The sequence below is a fragment of the Mastomys coucha genome, unplaced genomic scaffold (assembly GCF_008632895.1).
Source record: "Mastomys coucha isolate ucsf_1 unplaced genomic scaffold, UCSF_Mcou_1 pScaffold9, whole genome shotgun sequence".
In the NCBI taxonomy this organism is placed as follows: domain Eukaryota; kingdom Metazoa; phylum Chordata; class Mammalia; order Rodentia; family Muridae; genus Mastomys; species Mastomys coucha.
The window spans coordinates 33991250-34005804 of record NW_022196915.1 but is presented as its reverse complement, the minus strand read 5'-3'; the positions used below and the strand labels follow the sequence as shown (position 1 = coordinate 34005804).

The 14555-nt window shown below is 40.6% G+C and overlaps 1 long non-coding RNA gene across 1 annotated transcript; it reads right to left on the bottom strand.

Moving 5' to 3' along the window:
- Positions 1 to 1836: 1836 nt before the first annotated feature.
- On the bottom strand, positions 1837 to 14549 carry LOC116084477. The gene is made up of 2 exons (XR_004116123.1): positions 14354 to 14549; positions 1837 to 5872 (listed from the first exon to the last, which is right to left on the bottom strand). It is a non-coding gene; the product is annotated as an uncharacterized LOC116084477 (long non-coding RNA).
- Positions 14550 to 14555: the final 6 nt, after the last annotated feature.

The following is a 14555-nucleotide window of genomic DNA, read 5'->3' as shown; positions in this document are numbered from 1 at the left end:
TCAGAAATCTGCCTGCCTCTGCCTCCCAAGTGCTGGGATTAAAGGCGTGTGCCACCACCGCCCAGCCATTGTGGAGTTTCAATGTCCTATTTTTGTGCACATGCATTCATGTGTGAAATGTTCATGTGTGCCAAGATGTACATGTAGATAAGGACAATCTTAGGTGTCCTTTCCACCCTGAAGTAGTCTCTTGTGCTTCCTTGCTGCTGTGTATCCCGGTAGCTTGCTCACAAGTTTCCAGGGGTCCTTTTGCATCGCAGTCGGTTTGATGAGGGCCTTTACTGAGGTCCTGGGGATTGAAATTCAGATCCTCATGCTTGTCCGGTAAGTGCTTTACCCACTGTGCTATCTTCCCAACCCCTTAACTTCCTCTTGACTTATGAAAAGTAAAGACTTCAGTAGGGCCAGCAGCCTGGATGGACATTCTAAGACTTGATCACACTATTCCTAGAACCTGCAATTGGGATCCAGGCAAACTTCAACCAGGAGTCAGTGTAGTAATGCACAATACCAGTTTCCATAACTTAAATGGGAAATCTTTGCCCCACTCTAAATGACTTATGGGTAAGTACTTGAAGCAGGTGAAGTGGGTGTATTCTAGTGGCAGAGCCAAGTAACCACTCTTTCCACCACATCTCTGAACTCTCCAGAGCACCACACAATGGTATCAGGAGAAACGGGAGAACTTAATTGAACTCTGTTCAATTAAGAAAACATAGATAAGAGCGGGAGAGATGGCTTAATGACTAAGAGCACTTGCTGCTCTTCCAGAGAACTTAAGTTTGGTCCCCAGTATCCACATTACGAAGATCAACATCTATAACGTCGGTCTAGGGTTCTGATGTTCTCTTCTGGCTTCCAAAGGCATATATTCAGACACATGCAAAATTACACATAAAAATAAATCTATAAAGAAAGAAAATGGGCTGGAGAGACGGCTCAGTGGTTAAGAGCACCAACAGCTCTTCCAGACGTCCTGAGTTCAATTTCCAGCATGGAAACATGGTGGCTCACAACAATCTGTAACGGGGATCTGGTGTGTCTGAAGACAGCTACAGTATACTCATGTACATAAAATAAATCTTAGAAAGAAAGGAAACATGTAAGTACCACAGAAATAAACTTTATAGGATGGCTCAAGCAGCTCTCAGGGCATTAGGTGTGCACGTGTCCTATCTGAATAAATGTGGCCATGTTAGGTTTCAGTCTTAAGGTGGTAAAACAGACCTGCTGGGTCAAGAGACTTAGCATGTGTTAATTGATGCCATTTCACAATGAGAAAGCCAATCAACCAACTGGGCCCATCCCCAGGATGGGGACTTCCCTTTTTTTTAGCTCTATTTTATGTGGGCACTTTCAGGCACACAGAACATAAACACCCCAAGTTTACTTTAGAAGGTCAAAATTTTCCCATTTCCACATGTGTTGTGAGGCTGGCTAACTCCCAAGGACAGGACCAAGTACATTGGGCTTAATGTGACCTACTCTATCTACTGTATGTGTGACAGTCAAAGCAAAAGGAGTCACTGTTTATGAGAGAAAGTTGGGGTGATGTCCACAGGTTGGGGGGGGGGGGCAAGATATGGTTCTCTGACTTTAGGTAGAGAGACCCCGGGTGGCCTTGCCTTGGGGGCAGTGCTAACCACAACAGGTACTGGCATCTTGTGCTGCAGAGTTTTGGCCTGGCAGGGCTCCTTAGAGAATGCAGGCCACATACAAACAGGTATTACAGACCCTTGTTTTCTTTATTACTACAACCAGGAAGCTAAGAGGGCTATGAACTTGTTTAGGGAAGCCTAGAATTGGGCCCAGGTAATAAAATACACGAAGAAACTGCGAAATCACGAAAATACATTTTCTTAAAAAAGCTTTCAGGTATTACACACAAAAGCAAACAAGTTTACCTTAAAAATATCAATGATCACATCAATAGCCTACTTCTAATTATAATTACTTCTTCAGGCAACATTTGTCTTTGTTTCCAAATACAGCAGCAGGTGACAAAACCTAGTATCATCCATTGCTTACAGTATAGACATACATGTCTCAAACCACACTTCAGGCAGCTTAACTTAAAATGCATAGACTGTAAAATACATCAAATTTGACATTTTTAATAAATGAAAAAATCATAATTTCAAAAAAGTATTACAAAACCTCTTATAGAGCACATATGAAAAGTAGTGTCTACTTCATGACGTCAGTGTCTGTCAGCCAGTGGCAGCTGGGCCTCGATCCAGAAGAGCGGGGAACAATCCTGCTACACTGTACACTTGAATAGTTGCACTGATGAACACTACAATCTTGGAATGATGTTTGTTTTGAGACTTCATTTCCCTGTATAACCCTGGTTGCCCTGTAATTCTCTGAAGACCAGGCTGGCCTTGAGATCTGACTGCCTCTGCCTCCCAAATGCTGCGATCAAAGACATGCGACACCACATTTGGCTCATGAAAGATATTCATTTACACACATACACACACAACCAGTTTATTAAGCCAACCATATGCCTTTAATCTCAGCAGTTGGGAGACAGAGAAAGGAAGTTTGAGTTCTTCAACTATATAAAGAGCTTCAGGCTAGCCAGAGTTACATGGTGAGACCCCACCTCAAAAAAACCAAAACAAAATGCCACATTTTAAAAAATGCCCAAGACAGGTCTGCTCTCCTCACTGAGAGCTATCACTAATCACTTTTCATCTAGGTGGCTGCTAATGGTGTGCCTCAATAGGAGCTCCTTGAGCAAAGGACCAGAGTTCCATCCCAGATGTGCACACGGGACAAGCTCAGTCCTCAGATGGGCTCTGCAGCCAGAAGCAAGCATGAAATCTCAGTCTCAGTTGCCATCATCCATTGTTGTTTCAGTTGGCACAATTCTGAAAGTAAAATGGGCTTTCCCTGAAAGCATCCGCTGCTCCCCAGCAGCTGGTGTACTCAGGCGTATGCTTCTCTGAACACTGGAAGGACTTAAAGGCCTGTGAAACTTCCAGAGTTTGTAATCTTGGCATTTGAGGAGGAATACATGGCACTAGTTGATAAGTGTAGGCAACCACTGAAAATGAGGCAGTATCTTACAGAAACAGTGGGGCTATCTCCAACCCACAGCTTCCAAACGCTGTCTAGGTGAGGTGTGTCAAGAGAAACGGACTGCTAACCACTGCTGACAGAGAGCAAGACTAACAAACACGCGAGGGAGACTTTGTAAAGAACTGAACATTGCAAAACCAAAGACTTCAACTTCACAAAAACTATCTTCATATACATCTCAACTATCTATTGCATTTATTTAAGAATTATTTTGAGGCCATGTCAACATAAATTCTATAATTTGGATTCCTTTAAGACCAAATAATTATTGACAATCTCTTTTCAGTAGACTGGACATGGCTTACATTGTTTGTTCTGAAAGCAGGATTATTCTTAGGTTAAAACAAAAACAGAAAATTCTTTACAGATTATTTTCCTCATTTGGCTATCGTCTATTCATTTTATTTTAGCTTTTCTTGATTCTTCCCTGAACCCAGAAACACCCTACCCTTAAGGCAACAAGAGACATGTCCTGGAAACAAATAAAACAAGAAAACCTGCTATCCCTTTGATTTCCACTCTTACATTAAATAATAATAAACCCAATAACTCCCAATTATTCAGTTGTAAAGTCCTAAAAAACAAGGGTTTAACTGAAGTACCGTCCAGAGTACACCACACAGGGTGGGTTGTTAAGTTTTACTAACAAGAACACCAATGACTCTACAAAGAACAACAAAACCCAATACTGACTGATGAACTTGGCAACTGATAATTATTGGCTTAAAGTTATGTAGGTAGGCAGAGCAGTGATAATATGTTCCAGGGTTCCGATGTTCAGGCTGGCTCCAATATCCAAGAAGCTCCCAGAGGAGAATCTGAAATCTTTGTGGGAGTCCAAAAGAAGTTGTTACCTCAGCAAAGCCTAATAGGATGGCATCCAACACAGAAACCAGGGGAAGAACCCCACACATACCCTAGAGGGCATAGCCTCCACCTAGACAGCTGGGGCCTCTTTTTATATTTTAGTGACATACTTGTATTAGTAAGTTTAATTTAACCATTGTACCTAGTTCTGCCAAAACAATGAAATATTTCTCTCAAAACCATTGAGCTCCTAGGATAGATTTCTTGCTATGACAGAGTTCTAGGAAAAAATGTTGGCATCAAATATACTCAAACCAAGTTTCACGGCTTAATCTGTTTTAACCCACGTTATAGGAAGGTCAGCAATAGTTTTGGGTCACCAGTCACTGACAACATAACCCTGCACACCCAAACAAGCTCAAGAACCACACTCTGCTGTGAGAGTGAAGACTCTAGATCTGACCGACTGCTGGACACCCCTCACCCCCAGAGTGGCAGGGTGAGAGGAGTGCAGAGCCGCAGACTACACCACACTGCCAGAGCCCACCCCCACAGTGCACAACCAAGAGCCAGCCCCGCTGGGGTTATGACTTCATTAAAACGTCCCAAACACAGCAAGAATAAATTCAGGATCTCCTTTAACCCAGTAAGTCCGGTGGAGAGGGTTTGTCATGCACATGGGTCTAGCTGCTTCCGAGAGAGCTGTATAGAAACCACAGGAGGTGCCAGAAATGTCCTCATTAACAAGCCTGCAATCCCTCACATTGATCTAAATGTGTAAGTGCTGCAGGGGCCGCCTGCCAAGCTCTGCTTCCTACACTTGGTCTGATTTAGGAAGGGCTCTGACCCATCCATGGCTTTGTCAACCAAAGAGCTTTCTCCTTCAGTTCTCGTGTATGCTTAAGCCAAGAAACACTACAAGTGTGTATAATTCTGCAATAACTCAAATGGGTTGTGGTTCAGTCATTGTGAGAATGTCCTCTGAAATTCAGAGCACTTTTCCCACTTAAAAAAATGTCATAAATGATGTATGCTTTATTTAGCCCAGCCAGTAACTTAACTTATAACAAAATAATGCAATGAAAGACATGAACCACCTTTTGTAACTGTTTTCTTAAGGAAACAATGATTTGTTAATTCCAAATTACATTGCTAAAAAGGCATGTGACATCTGCGTGCTGGTCCTGCTACTCTGATGGCTTGGTGGGCCGAGGACCAAAGCAGTGACAGATCAGCAGCACCGCCTTACTCATCTCGCCCATTTTCCTTATTTCTTCCCGAGACTGGACGCAACATGGGCAGTCCAAGTACCACAGCAAGCCTTAACTCTTAGGTGCACTTGGTGTCAAACATTCTTCCAGAGCTCCGTCAGAGCACAATCTGTCCTTAGATCATGATGCAATTCTGCTAGGAACTTTATGTTATTTGGGGAGAACTGGATAAAATGGTTGAATTAAACTTAGTAAACACACACACACACACACACACACACACACTCACAGCTATGTAGATAAATATAGTAAGAGGGCCAGGTTTGTGTAGGTAGGAGGAGCTCAAAATGAGTTGAGGAGTCATGTTTCAATTAAGTGATTCTTAGTTCTATGGGGTGTGGTGGTGGTGGTGTGATTATAAAAAGTACTTGATGTTGTCAATTGAGTTGTAGAATCTAACAATAATCCATGTTATTTTAGATTTTGAGGGCATAACTATGCTTTAAACAAATATTATCAAATATTACTCAATACACATAATCACATTAAGCACACTTGAATAATTCACTTCTACATTTTATCTGATTGTACCCACGTGATGTTCTACATATCCAAACACATGAAGCAGGAACTGAGGTGCAAAGTTCTTTCAAAAATGCCCTCAACCAACAGCGAAACCAGCCATTATATATGCTTTCTCGTGCATATACATGTACTTCAAAAAGCAATGCGCCATCTCTTCATCCACTGTCAACTTAATGGTAAGACTGCAACAGAAAAAAAAGGGAAAAAAAATCAACTTCTATAATTGCGGTCTTTGTGAACACCAAAACCAGCAGAGTAACTGTCAGAACACGTGTCAAAAATGCAATCATGTGAGATTTCTGAGTGCTCATAAGAAAACTCTAAGAAACCAAGACAGGACCTGTTTCCTGTGAGCCGTTTCTTCAGAACACATGGACTTGTTCTTCGATTCTGCTTTTGTGCCCCTCCCATACGTAGCAGATAGGAGTTTACTTCAGATTATTCATTACAACTGGCTACTGTTATTTCTTTATATGTCTCTATGGAAAATGTTTTCCTGCCTGCTTGCTCTACCACACATGGCTTGTAATTGTACATTTACATAAATCTTCTTAAATGCCAGAGTATAAACTGTCTGATGCTTTGACTAAAGTTGGTGATTGTGTGAGACTTTAAGCCACCTCACTTATCAATTCCACTCTCTCAGGATCCACTGTCTTCAGGGCAGTGACATGTGGCGCTCAGAACAAGAATCATAGGTGACTGAGAAAAATGGGGCAGAAACCAGCGGAGGCCTTGTCTGATGCAGAGCATGTACATCTTTTTTTTTTTTTTAAAGGAAGAGCACAGGTACTGAAATCCTAACTATTAGATTGCCTCCTGGTTTCCAGAATAAGCACCAGTTGCATGATATGCCTCCAGCAGCCCTTCCACATTCAGAATGGAGCTATAGTTGCTTGGATAAAAACTGAATCAGGATCTGACCCCTTGGTCTAGTCTTGTAACATGCATACAAGGTCCCTCTAAGCCCTATGCTGATTTCACAGAAAGACTGAAAGATGCTCCTGAATCAGAGAGGAGCAAGTTCTTAGTAAACAGCTGGCTTTTGATAATGCCAATTAAAATCACCAAGGAGTAACACCCCACATAGAAAATGCTATCGACTTTCTGAAATTCTGTAGAAACTTGGGAACCTACAAAACAGAGCAAAATTAGCTGCTTTGGAAAAACCTATGTTCTTCAAAGCAAAGCTACAGAATCTTCAAGCAGTCACAGTTGGGAAACGGGCACACAGAATTCTTTTTCCCCCTCGTTTTTAATCAATGGATTGTATTATCTCAAGACTTGACAAACTCCTCTGCTATGTGTCTATACTGCACAGCAAAGGTTTTAGTCCCTGTGAGGCAGGCTTTCCCTTAGGCTTATATTATATGAATGCATGCTGTTAGCCACCTCCAAAGAGGAAGAGCTACAACCCATATGACATGACTCATGACATGCTATGTACAAATGGGCTTATTATTGCACCTGAAAAGGCACACAAGATCAGATACTGTGCAATATTTGGGACAACTAATTAATAGAACTGTTAAACCACAAGAAACACTCATTAGACAAAACACTTTAAAAACAACTTTCAAAGCCCATTAGGAGATAGTAATCAGCTATGCCCTACTTTAGAAATACCTAATTAGGCACTAAACAATTTATTTAAAATTCTACAAAGAGGGATAGAGATGGCATTGGACAGTGCTCACAGATTGAGAGGCAAGGGAAGAACTACAGAAATTTGATTCCAGACTAAAAGAAACATTTGTGTAGTGTGGAACCTTCACTGCCTTTAAAGTTATTTTCCTCACTGAATTGTTTGCTTCAAGTATTATATAGCACAAGAAGATAAACCTTTGGGATGGATTCATTTACACTACAAAGGCTATAAATGCTAACTGCTTACCCTTACCTTTCTTGCTCAATTAGTAAATCAGGGGAGGACCTGATGTCAACAATTATATGGGTTAGATCCTTGCTGTATATATTAGACTCAACTAACAATCAATCACTTCTTCAGAAAATCTGGAGAATACCTACTACACAGTAATGCTAGTAAGACTTCAAATTATGATATCTATGTTAATTATCAAATTAAGAAAGGAGATAGGATAGCACAATTATTGTTATTACCTTATATACCCACTGGATATTCTGATGCAGTTCGTCAGGGGGTTTGGAAGTACTAATCAGGCAAATGCCTTTTGGATTATGAATAAAGGGAAACAACAGCCACAAATAAAATTTCTATTAATAATAAAGCCTTTATTGGTCTGATAGATACAGGGTCTGATATTACTATAATTACAGAAAAAGACTGGTCTTTAAGTTGGCCTGTACAATTACCTTGTGTAATAAAAGGTATTGGTTCTCAACCTGTAACCTCTATTAAACAGTGTTTAGTTCATGTCTTTAATTACTGAAGATGGGCTAACTGCTGTTTTAAACCTTATTATAAGTAAGTACTTGTTAGTATTTCTGCAAGAGATGACTTGGAGCAATGGGGCGCTCGTTTAACATTTAATACTCTCTAGAAATTCTATGGAAAAAATGAATCCGCTCTGGACCGAACAATGGCCTTTAACAAAGCAGACATTGGATGCTGTGCAATCTTTGGTTGGGGAGCAACTTCAAAAAGGGCAAAGAGAACCATCTACATCTCCATGGACTTCCCCTACTTTTGTGATTAAGTCTGGGAAATGGAGGTTGTTAGCAGACTTAAGGGGAGTTAACTAAGTATCCCATGGGAACTTTGCAACCCAGGATCCCTCAGCCATCTATGTTACCTTTTTCTTGGTCTGTAATTGTAACTGATTGGCACCATTCCTATTCACTGAAATGAGAGGAAAGGTTTTGCTTTTCCAATACCTTATGTAAATAATAGGGGGCCACACTAAAGAGATCAATGGAAAGTACTCCTACAAGGAGTGGACCAATTCCCCTACTACAAGTCAGATTTATGTAGATAATGCTTTGCATCCTATCAGACAGCATTATCCTCATTTATATATTTCTCATTTTATGGATGATATTCTTTTTGCAGGACTTAACATGGCAGAATTAGAAATGTTTTGCAAATTTAACCAGAAGTATTTAAACCATCTGGATTAATAATAGCTCATGAAAAGGTTGAAGAAAGAACAAAGCATATGTTAGGAATTGTTGTTGCTGTAATTCTAAGTCTTACTGTTGAGACCACAGCCTTAGTAGCCGGTGTGGCTTTGCACACTTCTTTCCAAACTAAACATTTTGTAGAACATTGGCATAAGGATTCTCATGAACTGTGAGTTCATCAGGGGGACATTAACTCGAGGGACATTGATGGGAGGCTGCAGACAGAAGATGCATTAAAACAATCTGCATCCTGGTTAGGTCAAAAATATCTGAGTGTGCAACAACAGCACAGTTAAACTGTGAATGGAATTCTACTACATTTTGGGCTACTGATTTTCAATATAATGCCAGCCGTCAAGATTAGAAAAAGATCTAACAATATTTGAAAGGAAATTCTACTATTAGAAAGGATATTGAACAATTACAATACCAAGTGCTGGACACATTCAAAAAATGACTTTCATTTGATGATGTATCTGATACTGCTCAAACGTTAACTGACAGACTGTCTGGCCCAGATCCTAAAACTGTTAATACAGAGTGTGATTCTCGAGGCTGGAGGACACAGTGTTGCTTTACTTATTAGCATTGTTTTAATTAGGACTGCTGGACTGGCTATTTACAAGTGTTGCTTTCATAAACACACTTCACAAACACGTACCCTTTGCAAAACTTTCAGAAGCTAAATTAAAAAATAAAATTTGTTGAGAAATAGCATGAGGTGACTGCTCCCAGCCTGCTAGCTGCAAGGTGACTTAAGGATATCTGTGAATTCTAGCATGCTGGAACACTGAGAAAGCACACTTTCTCAATGGAGAATCCTGATATTCTGCATGCCTGATGAGGAAGTGGCCTTCATGATCATCTTCTCATGAGAAAAATCTTTCATTTTAACTAAACTAAGCAACACTTAAGCATTGGACTGCTGACAGGTTTCTCAGTCTGCAAGGAGGTCTGGGTCACCTTGAGCCTAGATGACCAACTGCTTGAGAAACAGAAGCTGCTGAGAGTAAGAAGCTGCGAGAAATCTTTATTCTGCTTCCCTATAAAAGATGCTGGAACATTCAATAAAGTATGCAGTGGGTCACGGTTACTCTGCATCCCGTGTCCTGATTACTGTGACCCTATCCAGGGACCCCAATGCACTAGATGTTGACAGTTTGGATCCCCGATCTCAGTGGAGGAGTATCATACACAATGCTTTCACTGTTCTAAGGTTATTGTATTGATCATTTGTTTACTTACAGGATACCCATACATCAAATGATAATTAGATTTATCAACAACATCTCAAGATAAAACTACTCTGGACATGTTGGGTTTAAAAAAAAAATCGAAACAGGGAAGATATTAATACAAGACCATGGTGCAAGAATGGACTCATGTGAGACTTCTGAGTGCTTATGAGAAAACTCTAAGAAACCAAGTCTTACGAACTCAGTTTCTTCAAAAACATAGAACTGTTCTTGGAATATGCTTTCATGCCCCTCCCAGGTATAGACTACAGGATAAGTTTCCTTCAGCTGTTGTTAACCACATGCCTCTATAGAAAAACATGGTTTTTTCTGCGAGCAGCTCATCCAGTACACATGGCTTTTTTGCCCCGTGCAGAAGTGACAGGTGGTGATGTGCAAGAGGCAAGGCGCTCAGTTCAACATGACTGGGTAGCTGCTGTCAGAGTCTAACCCTAAACAGTTGAGGCATATTTAAGCACAGCACAACTTGGTGAAAATTTTCCTGGAAATAACTCAGTTCCATGTGCATAATGACGCTTAAGACAGGACTATATAGCCTGGGCTACAGAGTAAGCTCCTGGACAGCTAGGGCTATACAGAGAAACCCTGTCTCAAAAAACCAGAAAGGACAGGACTACATTGACAAGTTCACCCTAAGTGTCTGGGGGAGGGTCCAGTGTGGCCTTGGCCACACAGACAGTGCAAAGGTCACCAGGTTATTAATCACACCTGCTCCCAGTCTTCTGGGAGGAAAACAGGTCATGTATCTCCTCCTTAGAGGAGACAACCCTGTGTGTTTAACATTCCTGGTTCCCCTAGCACTCCCACAACTGCCTGCTTTTTCACTTTTTAAGAAGAAAATTGTGGCCACGGTTGAATGCACTGCCCACATGGCTAGTCTAATACAGGCGAGCATAGAAGAATTATAAGAATAGCTTATGGAGGACCAAAGAAAGAGGAAAGCCATCTTAACCGTGACGGCCACTCAAAGGCACCTGCAAGACTTTCTATCTCTATGCAAATCATTACTTTGACCATAGACAGTATGAGGAAAGCCTGGCTCATTAAAGCACCACATAGCAGAACACTGTTGACAGAGTCCAAGAATAGTGGCTGGAAAGATGGCTCAGAGGTTAAGAGCAGTAGCTGCTCTTCCAGAGGTCCCAAGTTCAATTCCCAGGAACCACATAGTAGTGGCTCACAACCACCTGGCATGAGATCTGGTGTTCTTTTCTGGTCTTTAAGCATACATGCAAGCAAAACACTGTATACATAGTAAGTCTTAAGAAAAAAAAAGAAATTAGGATTAGAACAGTGTCTCTTCTGATACACAGACTGGTCTTGTTGACGGCCATGTGGCACATGAAGCCAGACGTTATTTTCTAAACCACTGGCAACAGGTTGTGCCACTGTAGGTACAATAATAGCTACTTTAGTAAGAAATACATCAAAAATTCCTCTTTTAATCTTCACATAACTCTAATTCCCATTATCAGAGCTTTAAAAGAGTACTCAGTTATGCTAAGATCTGTTATTGTGAGTGGACTGAACAATTAGATAAGTCCCACCGAAATGTGCAATGAAATACTTGCATACCATCCTTTGTCCAGACAACTGGTCCAAAGGATTAAAAAAAACCCAAAACCAAAACAAAACCTTAGCATGGCAGAACATTACACTATTTATTACAGGTATACCTTTATCTCTCCCAACAACTCAATTGGGATCTGAATGGTCATGCTGAGAATTAACATGTAATATAGTTATTAAACACAACAGCATAATTTTTGGGTCATTAGTATTATATCCTTGTTGTTTCCCCAAGGTCTCGGCTTGATAAGTTAAATTCTTGATGTCTCCCCAAGTTACTGGCTTACTCTTCCTCTTGGGACGTCTTTTCCTGATGGGTTTGTCATCTACCTTCAGAAGCTTCATCTGTCCAGTGGACTCTGGGGAGCTCTCCTGGTCAGATTCATCAGAAAGGGAGCCACCTGGGACTTCGTTCACTTTCTAGAAAGACACAAGCATAGCCTTGCCCTGATGTTAGGTGAACATCAGCCCTTTCTACTGATTACTTTCTAGATCTTTCACTTAACACACACTTTAGGCTGTATGTCCTTTAGGGCAAAATGCTTTGGAAATGCAGTAGCATTATCCTTTGAAATGAAAAGCTAGCATGGCCATTTAGATGGCTGTTTAGACCCTATTTGCCATTTAAATATTTGATGGTTTTGACCTGTGGATTGTAAGGGATTCCTGTACACAATTAATATTCCATAAATTGTAAAATTATATAACATATTTGCTAATATAAGCAGAACTATTATCAGTTTTTAACTGTAATAGGAGTCCTAGAGAGGGAAAAGGTATATAATAAATGGATAATGGCATCCAAGGTTGTTTTGCGCCTGTGAGCAGAAGCAACATTATGTTAGAAAGAGTATCAACATATTTTAAAGTATGCACACATTCTGAGATATGATAAAGATTAGATTCCATTAGCGGACAGCAGTGTGTGACAGAACAAGGCAGCTTCCAATCAATGCTCTGTCGAGCTTGCTCATGAGGTACAAAATTGTCCCTATAAAGATTTTTATTTTGATGAAGAATTTCATTCGAGCTTTGAATGACCTGAAAATAAAGTATTAGGGATGAGGAGCTGGCCAGTACATTGGCTGAGCATTAGCGGATGTTAATAGGTCTGACAAATTAGAATGAGCATGAATATATTTTTTTAAAAAGTGTTGGGTTTGTTGTCCTATAGACATCTGAAGGGAGATAAATAATTTTAACAGTAGCAGGCTTGGGTTTAAGTCTTCAGTTCCTAAGAGAATCATTTTGAGCACAACATGCAGAATCAGTTAAAATATTCAATGGCTATGAAACATCTAATACAAGTTCATTGATTACGGTGAGTTCAGACTGTTCAAAATCTTAAGAGGATCTTTAAGATAATGAGCAACATGCCAATATTACCTGCCAATTATAGAACGTCTGTTTTATTTAACAGTACTATGATTTCTGTAGTCTTTTACCAGTAAGTTAAGTTGTGTCTTTCCCTTCATGAAGTCTAATTTCTTATAAATAAGAAAATACAGATCATTAAGGAAAATGTCACGCATAGATTTATATACCATTATTTTGTTGATCTATAACCCCAGCAGGTGATGAGGAAGAAGGGATCAGTAACTGATAAGGAAGGAAGCTATTAATTCTAAGAGCTGCCAGCTTAGCAGCAGCACTATTACTAATAACACATGGAGGGAGGAGGGCAGGAAGCAGGAGGTCTTGGTTCAAACTTTGAGAGTCTGACCCTGAATAGTTTATTTTAGGCACACTGAAGTACAGCACAATTTGCTGAAAATTTTCCTAGAAATAAATAACTCAATCCCACGTGCACAATAAAGCTAAGGACATAACTACATTGAAACTCTGTTAAGTACACGACATCTTCCATAAAAACTAATTCTACAGATTGACAAATTCACTGTAAGTGTCTGGGGGAGGGTCCAGTGTGGCCTTGGCCACACAGACAGTGCAAAGGTCACTAGGTTATTAACCACATCTACTCCCAGTCTTCTGGGAGGAAAACAGGTCATACATCTCCTCCTTAGAGGAAACAACCCTGTGTGTTTAACATTCCTGGTTCCCCTGGCACTTATCTGTGAGCACAAGGACCTCTCTATACCTCCTATATATAACCAAGATGTGTAGTTATTGACTCTTTGTGGTGACTTAAAATAAGCTTACTATATAATAAATGCAAACAGCAAGTCAGGTCATTTACTGTGGCATACTTTGCAAAAAATTTTGAGGGAAAAACATGTATATATCAAGAAATTGTACTAATAAAAATTCAGAGGACACTTCAGTAAGAATGTTTGTCTTCACTGCTGAGATAGGTCCTTAATTAATCAATGTGGAGATCTGCCTAGCTACCTGGCGTGAGTTCCAATAGTGAGATGGGCAATGTGTGCCCATGTCCTCCTCTCCAACAACCCAGACAAGCTTTTCCTTAAGCTGCACTTTACATGATGGCTGTAAAAGGACACCAGAATTTGTAAAAGAGCCCATGACTCGCACCTTTTAGTTACCTAAGGGTGCCGAGGAGCACACTGTTTATCACAGTGCAACGTCTTTAGGCTCTTCCCTTTCTATTTTTAGTAGAAGTATTCTTCTGCCCTTTGAAATGCTGTACCTCAACCTGAAGTTCTTTATAGATTCACAACCATGTTAAGTGTTGTATTAGGTCTCTAATTTCGCAATGACCTTCAGCTGTGCCAATGTGACTCTGACTATACAGGCAATAACAAGCTGAACACTTACGTGGGGGCCACCAGGCATTGGTGGAGCACCAGCAGGTCCTGAAGGCACTTGGTAAGGATTATTCAGAGTAGGATGGGGTCCTGGCGTGGGGTATGATCCTGCAGGGCCAGGATATGGTGCTGGTGGTCCCCAGGCTCCCGGTGGCACAGTGCCCCATGGAACAGGCGGTGCTCCTGACACTGGAGGAGGAACAGTGGGATAT